The following is a 7,489-nucleotide window of genomic DNA, read 5'->3' as shown; positions in this document are numbered from 1 at the left end:
CCGCCCAGTCCCCGCCCACCGCCCCGCCCCGAGAAACGGCAGGCGCTCGCGAGCCAGCGCAGGGGTAGGGGCGGGGCTTACGGGCCAGGGGCGCATGCGTTCTATAGTGGGATCCGCGCCCTCCACTAGGAATGGCAGTTTCTCTTGCGCTTGCGCAGGCCAGGAGCGTCCGCTGGAGAAGAATGGGCGTGGCAATGGGGGGTGTGACCCTGACAGCAAAGGCAAGGTCAGAGGAATATAAAAGAATTGAAGAGAGTTCTTCGTTATGCTTTGCCTCTACCACTTGCCCTTTGGGCATTTGCAACATAAGGTACAAGGGTTTTCGGAACCATAAACAACCTAATGGCCAATAAAAACTAGTTAAGTCTGATATCGAACAATGAACTCATTAGGGGGTTGCTCTTCATTCATTCAATTAATGTCACCTTCTCAGAAATGGCTTCTCTGACCTCTATTTAAATTTACCTGCCCTTTATTTTCTACCATATCGTCCGGTAGCACTTATTGTCTGAAATTATTTGTGTCTTCCACCAGAATGCAAGCTCTGTGAGTTCAGGAACTGGGACAGCCTTTGTTCACTGTTGTCTATTCAGCGCCGGGCACATACTAGGTGCTCAGTAAATATTGCATGAATGAACAAATACTTCAGTGCCCTGGGGGCTACAGGCTATTAAAGGCAAAAGGAAAAGGGCATTGTCCTTAACCCTTCAGCCTCCAGTTCACATGTTCTGTAGCAAACAACACTTACGGAGGCGGAGCGTGGCTCAGAGAATGAGGTACCTAGAGAAGACTTGCATTTGGTTCCTGGCTCTCCTTTGTATCTAAATGATTCAGAAAACATTTTATCTTCTGTTAGTCAGTTTTTGTATCTAAGGATAACACTACTACCTACCTCTCAGGATTCTTTCTTTCTTTCTTTCTTTCTTTCTTTGAGGGGCCGTGGGGAGAGGGAGAGAATCTCAAGCCGACTCTGGCGTCAGAGGCAGGGCTCAATCTCACCACCGGAGATCATGAGGTGAGCCAAAATCAAGAGTCGGACACTTAGCCGACTGAGTCACCCAGGCGCCCCCTCAGGGTTATTATTGATTGGCAAGTGGAATTATGTATAGTTTAAGATTTTTAAAAAACTGTATATTGAAATAGTTTTGGGTTTTTTTGTTTTTTGTTTTTTGTTTTTGTTTTTAGAGAGAGAAAAAAAGCATGAGCAAGGGGAGAGGGGTAAAAGGAAGGTGAGAATCTTCAGCAGACCCTGCACTGAGCACAGCCTGACTCAGAGCTCCATCTCAGGACCCTGAGATCATGACTTGAGCCAAAATCAGGAGTTGTTCACTCAACCAACTGAGCCACCCAGGCGCCCCTGAAATAGTTTTAATTATTATTATCCTGTACTCAGCATGGTGCTAGTTGGTACTGGGGGGCAGTTTATAAAGCCAGAAGGAGCATGGTCTTTGAAGGCTAATAGACCTGGTCTAAATTCCATTTCTACCAGTTATTAACTATGTGATGGTAGGCAGTCACAGGACATCTTTGAGTCTTCTTAGACAAATAAGTATAGTAATGTCTACTCCAACAGTTGTGAGGATTGAATGAAATAATATGCCTACCCAGCTTGGCTCACAAAAATATATTAAATTGTAGGGGTGCCTGGGTGGCTCAGTCAGTTAAGTGTCTGCCTTCCGCTCAGGTCATGATCTCAGGGTCCTAAGATCGAGCCCCGCATCGGGCTCCCTGCCCAGCGGGGAGTCTGCTTCTCCCTCTGCCCCTCCCCTCTGCTCGTGCTCACTCTCTCTCTCTCTCTCAGATAAATAAATAAAATCTTTAACATATATATATATGCATGTATATATTAAATTGTAGCTTTTAGAATTACAAGAAACTTACAGGTTGCTTCTAACTAAATCCAGAAATTATTTAGACATCAATACATTTGATAACTAACAATAGTGTCTAATCAGACAATAATTAATTACCAATAGAGACCATCTACCAAGAGTACTCTTTTTTCTTGATTTTGTGCGTTAGTGGTGCCAAGAAAATATCCATTGTCTGCCCCACTGATGCTTGTGGGCACTGAGAGGTAAAGAGCTTCTTGCAAGGATGGGTGGGTGGGGAATGCAGGCTCCTCTACCATATTCTCCAATGGTGCAAAGCAGAAGCTACCCATAAAGTTTTGGGAGAATCTGCAGAAAGGGAACTGAAGTCAGTAGCATAGATAAGCAAAGTGCAAAAGGTATAGGGTTGTTATACGCAGCTGCCCGAGCTGTGTACTGTGCAACTCACAGAGACTATGATCTGAATGAGTGGTGTTCCCTGGTAGAGTTCAGTATGGGGAGTTGTAGTTGGTGATCCATATTCAAGTGGTGAGAGGAATAAGTCAAGGGGCGCCTGGCAGGCTCAGTAAGTGGAGCATGCGACTCTTGATCTCGGGGTTGTGAGTTTGAGCCCCACATTGGGAGTAGAGATTACTTAACAATAAAATCTTTAGGGGCGCCTGGGTTATTTGGTTAAGTCTGTCTTCAGCTATGTACAATGTTTATATACCCCCAAATTAAAATCTTTCATATATATAAGCAGCCAATTAGGAAATACAGTGGAGTAAAAGACCCTGTTTATAATAGCCATCTAAAACAATGTGACACTTGGAAGGTCTGGGTGGCTCAGTTGGTTGAGCATCCAATTCTTGGTTTCGGCTCAGGTCATGGTTTCCAGGTCATGGGATCAAGCCCCGGGTCTGGCTCTGTGCTCAGCACAGAGTGTGCTTGAGAGAGTCTCTCTCTCCCTCCCCCCACATTCTGGTTAAGTGTCACCCTTTCTTGGAGTTTATTTATTTATTTGAGAGAGAAAGAGCGAGCGCACATGAGTGGGGGCGGCCGGGGGGAAGGGTTGAGAGGGAGGGAAATTGAGGTGCTGAAATCAAAGGAAAGGCAAATGGAGTCGTGAGAGAGGCTGAAAAAGTGGTGACACCTTGTTGGGCCCCGGGGGCAGGTTGAGGGGCAGAAAGGGCAAATGACCCCTGGGCAGGGGAAGCAGTATCATATTTCTTACCACAACACTGCTATGAGAGTTATTATGTAATGTACTGGTGCTGTATTAGTTTCTTATTGCTGTTATATTATCACAAACTTAGTGGCTTGAAATGACACAAATTTATTATCTTCCAGTTCTGGAGGTCAGAAGTCTGAAATAAGTCTTACAGGGCTAAAATCAGGCTGTTGCCAAGGCTGTATTGCTTCTAGAGGCTCCAGGGGAGAATCTGTTTCTTTGCCTTTTCCAGCTTCTAGAGGCTGCCTGTATTCCTTGGCTCATGGCCCCTTCCTCCATCGATCCGACCTCTTTTTCATCACAGCTCCTTCTTCTGACTGATCTTCCTGCCTCCTTTTTATAAGGACCCTGGTGTTTTAGGACTCACTCGGGTAACCCAGGTTAATCTTTTTGTCTCAAGATCAGTAATTTAATATGTCTGTAAAGCCCCTTTTACTACAACTAAGAATTATTATTGAAAAAAAAATTTTTTTTTAATTTTATTTTTTTACGTGACAGAGAGAGACACAGCGAGGGAGAGAACACAAGCAGGGGGAGTGGGAGAGGGAGAAACAGGCCTCCCATGGAGCAGAGAGCCCGATGCGGGGCTTGATCCCAGGACCCCGGGATCATGACCTGAGCTGAAGGCAGATGCCCAATGACTGAGCTACCCAGGCACCCCTGAAAAAAATTTTTCTGAAGTAGGCTTCATGCCCAGCATGGAGCCCAACATGGGACTTGAACTTATAACCCTGAGATCAAGACCTGAGCTGAGATCAAGAGTCAGACACTTAACCGACGGAGCCCTCGGGCACCCCAACAAAGAATCATTTGACCCAGATGTCTATAGTGCTGCGATTGAAATGCCCTGGTGTCAGTGTACCTAATCTTAACAATGACAAGAACACAATCATACACACACACCATAAGAATGCACAATTTGAAAATTAAGCATATTTTGTTTCAAACATCCTTTTTAGAGCCCTCATATATTTATAGACTTCTCTATATATTTTAAATTCTTTAATAGTTTATCCAAGTATTATATGGGTTTACTTTATATATCTAAACTTTGGATTCACCTGCAATTTATTTTGGTATATTGATTTTCTCCCCAAATATCTATATACATGTTCCCAAAACTTGATTTTTTTTTAATTTATTTTAAGTAGGCTCCATGCCCAGTGTAGAGCCCAGTGCGGGGCTTGAACTCATGATCCTGAGATCAAGACCTGAGCTGAGATCAAGAGTTGGACACTCAGCCAACTGAGCCACTCAGGCATCCCTACCGAAAACTCTTTTTTTTTTTTTTTAAGATTTTATTTATTTATTTGACAGAGAGAGACACAGTGAGAGAGGGAACACAGGCAGGGGGAGTGGGAGAGGGAGAAGCAGGCCTCCCGCCGAGCAGAGAGCCCAATGCAGGGCTCGATCCCAGGACTCTGGGATCATGACCTGAGCCGAAGGCAGACGCTTAAGGACGGAGCCACCCAGGCGCCCTGCTACCAAAAACTCTAATGAAGAATTCTTCCTTACTGATTTGAAGTGGCCCTTAATTATATACAATTTTTAATGCACTGTGTTCTATTGCTGGGCTTTCTTTCCCTCCCCTCCCCTCCCCTCCCCTCCCCTCCCCTTCCTCCCTCCCTCCCTCCCTCCCTCCCTTCCTTCCTTCCTTTCCTTCTTATGGTTGTAACTCTTTTCTCTTCATTGCACTTCTTTGTTTCTTATTGTTGGACTTTCTGATTCATTGATCTATCTATCTATTTATAACCTAATACCAAACTGTTTTAAATATTGGAGGCTATGGTTTCATATCTGGTAGGGCCAGTCTCTCATTATTCTTTGCTTCCAGAATTTTCCAGCTTTTTCAGTTTTTTCACTTGAACTTCAAAATAAGCTTGCCCTAACAAATTTTTTAATTAGTATTTTTGCTTGAAATTTAAATTCACATGAAATTAGCATTTGAAGTTAAAGAGAATTGACATATTCATGACATTTAGTCTTACATACAAGAATATTTCCATATGTCAACACTTTTGTGTTCCTGGCATTTAACTTTTTTCTTCTTTTGGACATTTCACATTTCTGATTTCACATTCTGGTTAAGTGTCACATTTTTTTGGATTTTATTTATTTATTTGAGAGAGAAAGAGCGAGTGCCCATGAGCACTGGGGAGGGATAGAGGGGGAGGGAGAGAGAGAGAATCTCTCAAGCACATTCTGTGCTGAGCACGGAGCCAGACCTGGGGCTTGATCCCACAACCTGACCGGGAAACCATGACCTGAGCCGAAACCAAGAATTAGATGCTCAACCGACTGAGCCACCCAGGCCCCCTAAGTGTCACATTGTTTTAGATGGCTATTGTAAATGGGGTCTTTTACTCCACTGTATTTCCTTTTTTTTTTTTAATTTTATTTATTTATTGGACAGAGAGAGACACAGCGAGAGAGGAAACACAAGCAGGGGAAGTGGGAGAGGGAGAAGCAGGCTCCCCGCTGAGCAGGGAGCCCGATGTGGGGCTCCATCCTAGGACCCTGGGATCATGACTTGAGCCGAAGGCAGACGCTTAATGACTGAGCACCCAGGCACCCCTCCATTGTATTTCCTAATTGGCTGCTTATATATATGAAAGTAATTTTTTGGTATATAAACGTTGCACATAGGTGAATCGCTGAATTCTTTTTGTTTGTAATTGTTTTTCAGTTGATTCTCATGGGTTTTCCAAGTATTAAATTATATCATCTGCAAATATTAATTTTACTATTACCCCCTTTTTTAGAAATAAATACTTATTTCTTTAGCTTATTTGTTTAATTAAATTGGATATTAACTCCAGAATGATATTAAGTAATAATGGTAACAGTGGACATCTTGTGTTTCTGACTTTAATGAGAATACTTCTCGTGCTTCCCAGTGAACATGATGGTAGTTTTTGAATTGAAAATAGTTATGTTTTATCATGTTAAGAAAGTATTCATCACTTCTGTTTTATTTTATTTTATTTTTTTTCAAGATTTTATTTATTTACTTAACAGAGAGAGAGAGACAGCGAGAGAGGGAACACAAGCAGGGGGAGTGGGAGAAGGAGAAGCAGGCTTCCTGCTGAGCAGGGAGCCCGATGCGGGGCTTGATCCCAGGACCCTGGGATCATGACCTCAGCCGAAGGCAGATGCTTAATGACTGAGCCACCCAGGCGCCCCAAGAAAAAGGACTTTAAAGGAAAAAGTGGTGAAGTCTGAACAAAGTCTGGAGTTTAGTTAATAGTAATGTACTGATGTTTTCCTGATTTTGACAAATGGGCCACAGTAATGGGAGATGATGATATTAGGGGAAACTGAAGAGTGAGGGGTATATGGGAACTCTATTATCTTTGTGACTTTTTTTTTTTTTTAAGAGTTTAATTTTAAGGGTACCAGGGTGGCTCAGTCGGTTAAGCGGCTGCCTTCGGCTCAGGTTATGATCTCAGGGTCCCGGGATCGGGTGCTTCATCGGGCTCTCTGCTCAGCGGGGAGTCTGCTTCTTTCTCTACTCCTCCCTCCTGCTCGTGATCTCTCACTCTTTCTCTCAAATAAATAAATCAAATCTTTTTTTTAAAAGAAGGATTTATTTTTAAGTAATCTCTACACCCAACATGGGGCTCAAACTCACAACTCCGAGATCTAGAGTCGCCTGCTCCACCGACTGAGCCAGCCACGTGCCCCTGTGGCTTTTCTATACATCAAAAATTGTTCCAAACGAAAGAGGTTATTAAAAAGAAGAAAAAGAATGTTCTCTAGTGCTGGGCATTGTTAAATGTGGTGCTCTGCCTGGATCTGCTACCGCTATGCAGCCAACAAAGTTGGACCAAGTTGGCACCAAAGGTGGCAGAGCTGGAAGACAGTAAGGCCCGGATCCCTGATGGTGCCAGGGAGAGGCAGACTCCCCGCTGAGCAGGGAGCCCAACATGGGGCTCGATTCCAGGACCCCAATATCATGACCTGAACTGAAGGCAGACACTTAACCGACTGAGCCACCCGGGAGCCCCCAAAGTTAATTTTATTAATATATTTTATTTCACCTGAAATACCCCCAAATTATTTCAACACGTAATCAATATAAAAATATCAATGAAATCTTTTACAGTGTTTTTTGTCTTGTACAAAGTCTTTGAAATATGGTATGTATTTACATCTACCGCACATCTCAGTTTGGACCAGTCCCATTTCAAGTGCTCCATGGCCACCTAACTGGACAGTTCTAGTATGAGGCAGATCTAGGTTCAAATCCTCTCTCAGCCCAAATTTTCTCATCTGTGAAATGCGTATCCTGGCTCTCTGCCATGTAGGGTAAAGTTCCTGGGGCATAGCAGACCTCTAATCAGTGGTGGTTTTTATGAAGGGAGGGGAGAGCTTTGGGTGGGAGGCAGTGGAGATGGTAAGGAATGGTCGAAGATTTTATGTTTTCTTGAAAGATGGTAGAGGCTTG

General features: G+C 43.6%; 1 long non-coding RNA gene across 1 annotated transcript in view; it reads left to right on the top strand.

Annotated features, from left to right (window-relative positions):
• Nucleotides 1-34: 34 nt before the first annotated feature.
• Nucleotides 35-7,489, top strand: part of LOC144379418 (uncharacterized) — a 47,978-nt gene continuing 40,523 nt past the window's right edge. Inside the window, exons 1-2 of the long non-coding RNA XR_013442343.1 lie at nucleotides 35-310; nucleotides 935-1,015. This is a non-coding gene — a long non-coding RNA (uncharacterized LOC144379418). The remainder of the gene's footprint in view (nucleotides 311-934; nucleotides 1,016-7,489) is intronic.

Source organism: Halichoerus grypus, chromosome 11 (assembly GCF_964656455.1).
Source record: "Halichoerus grypus chromosome 11, mHalGry1.hap1.1, whole genome shotgun sequence".
Taxonomy (NCBI): domain Eukaryota; kingdom Metazoa; phylum Chordata; class Mammalia; order Carnivora; family Phocidae; genus Halichoerus; species Halichoerus grypus.
This window is presented reverse-complemented; position numbering and strand designations above follow the sequence as displayed.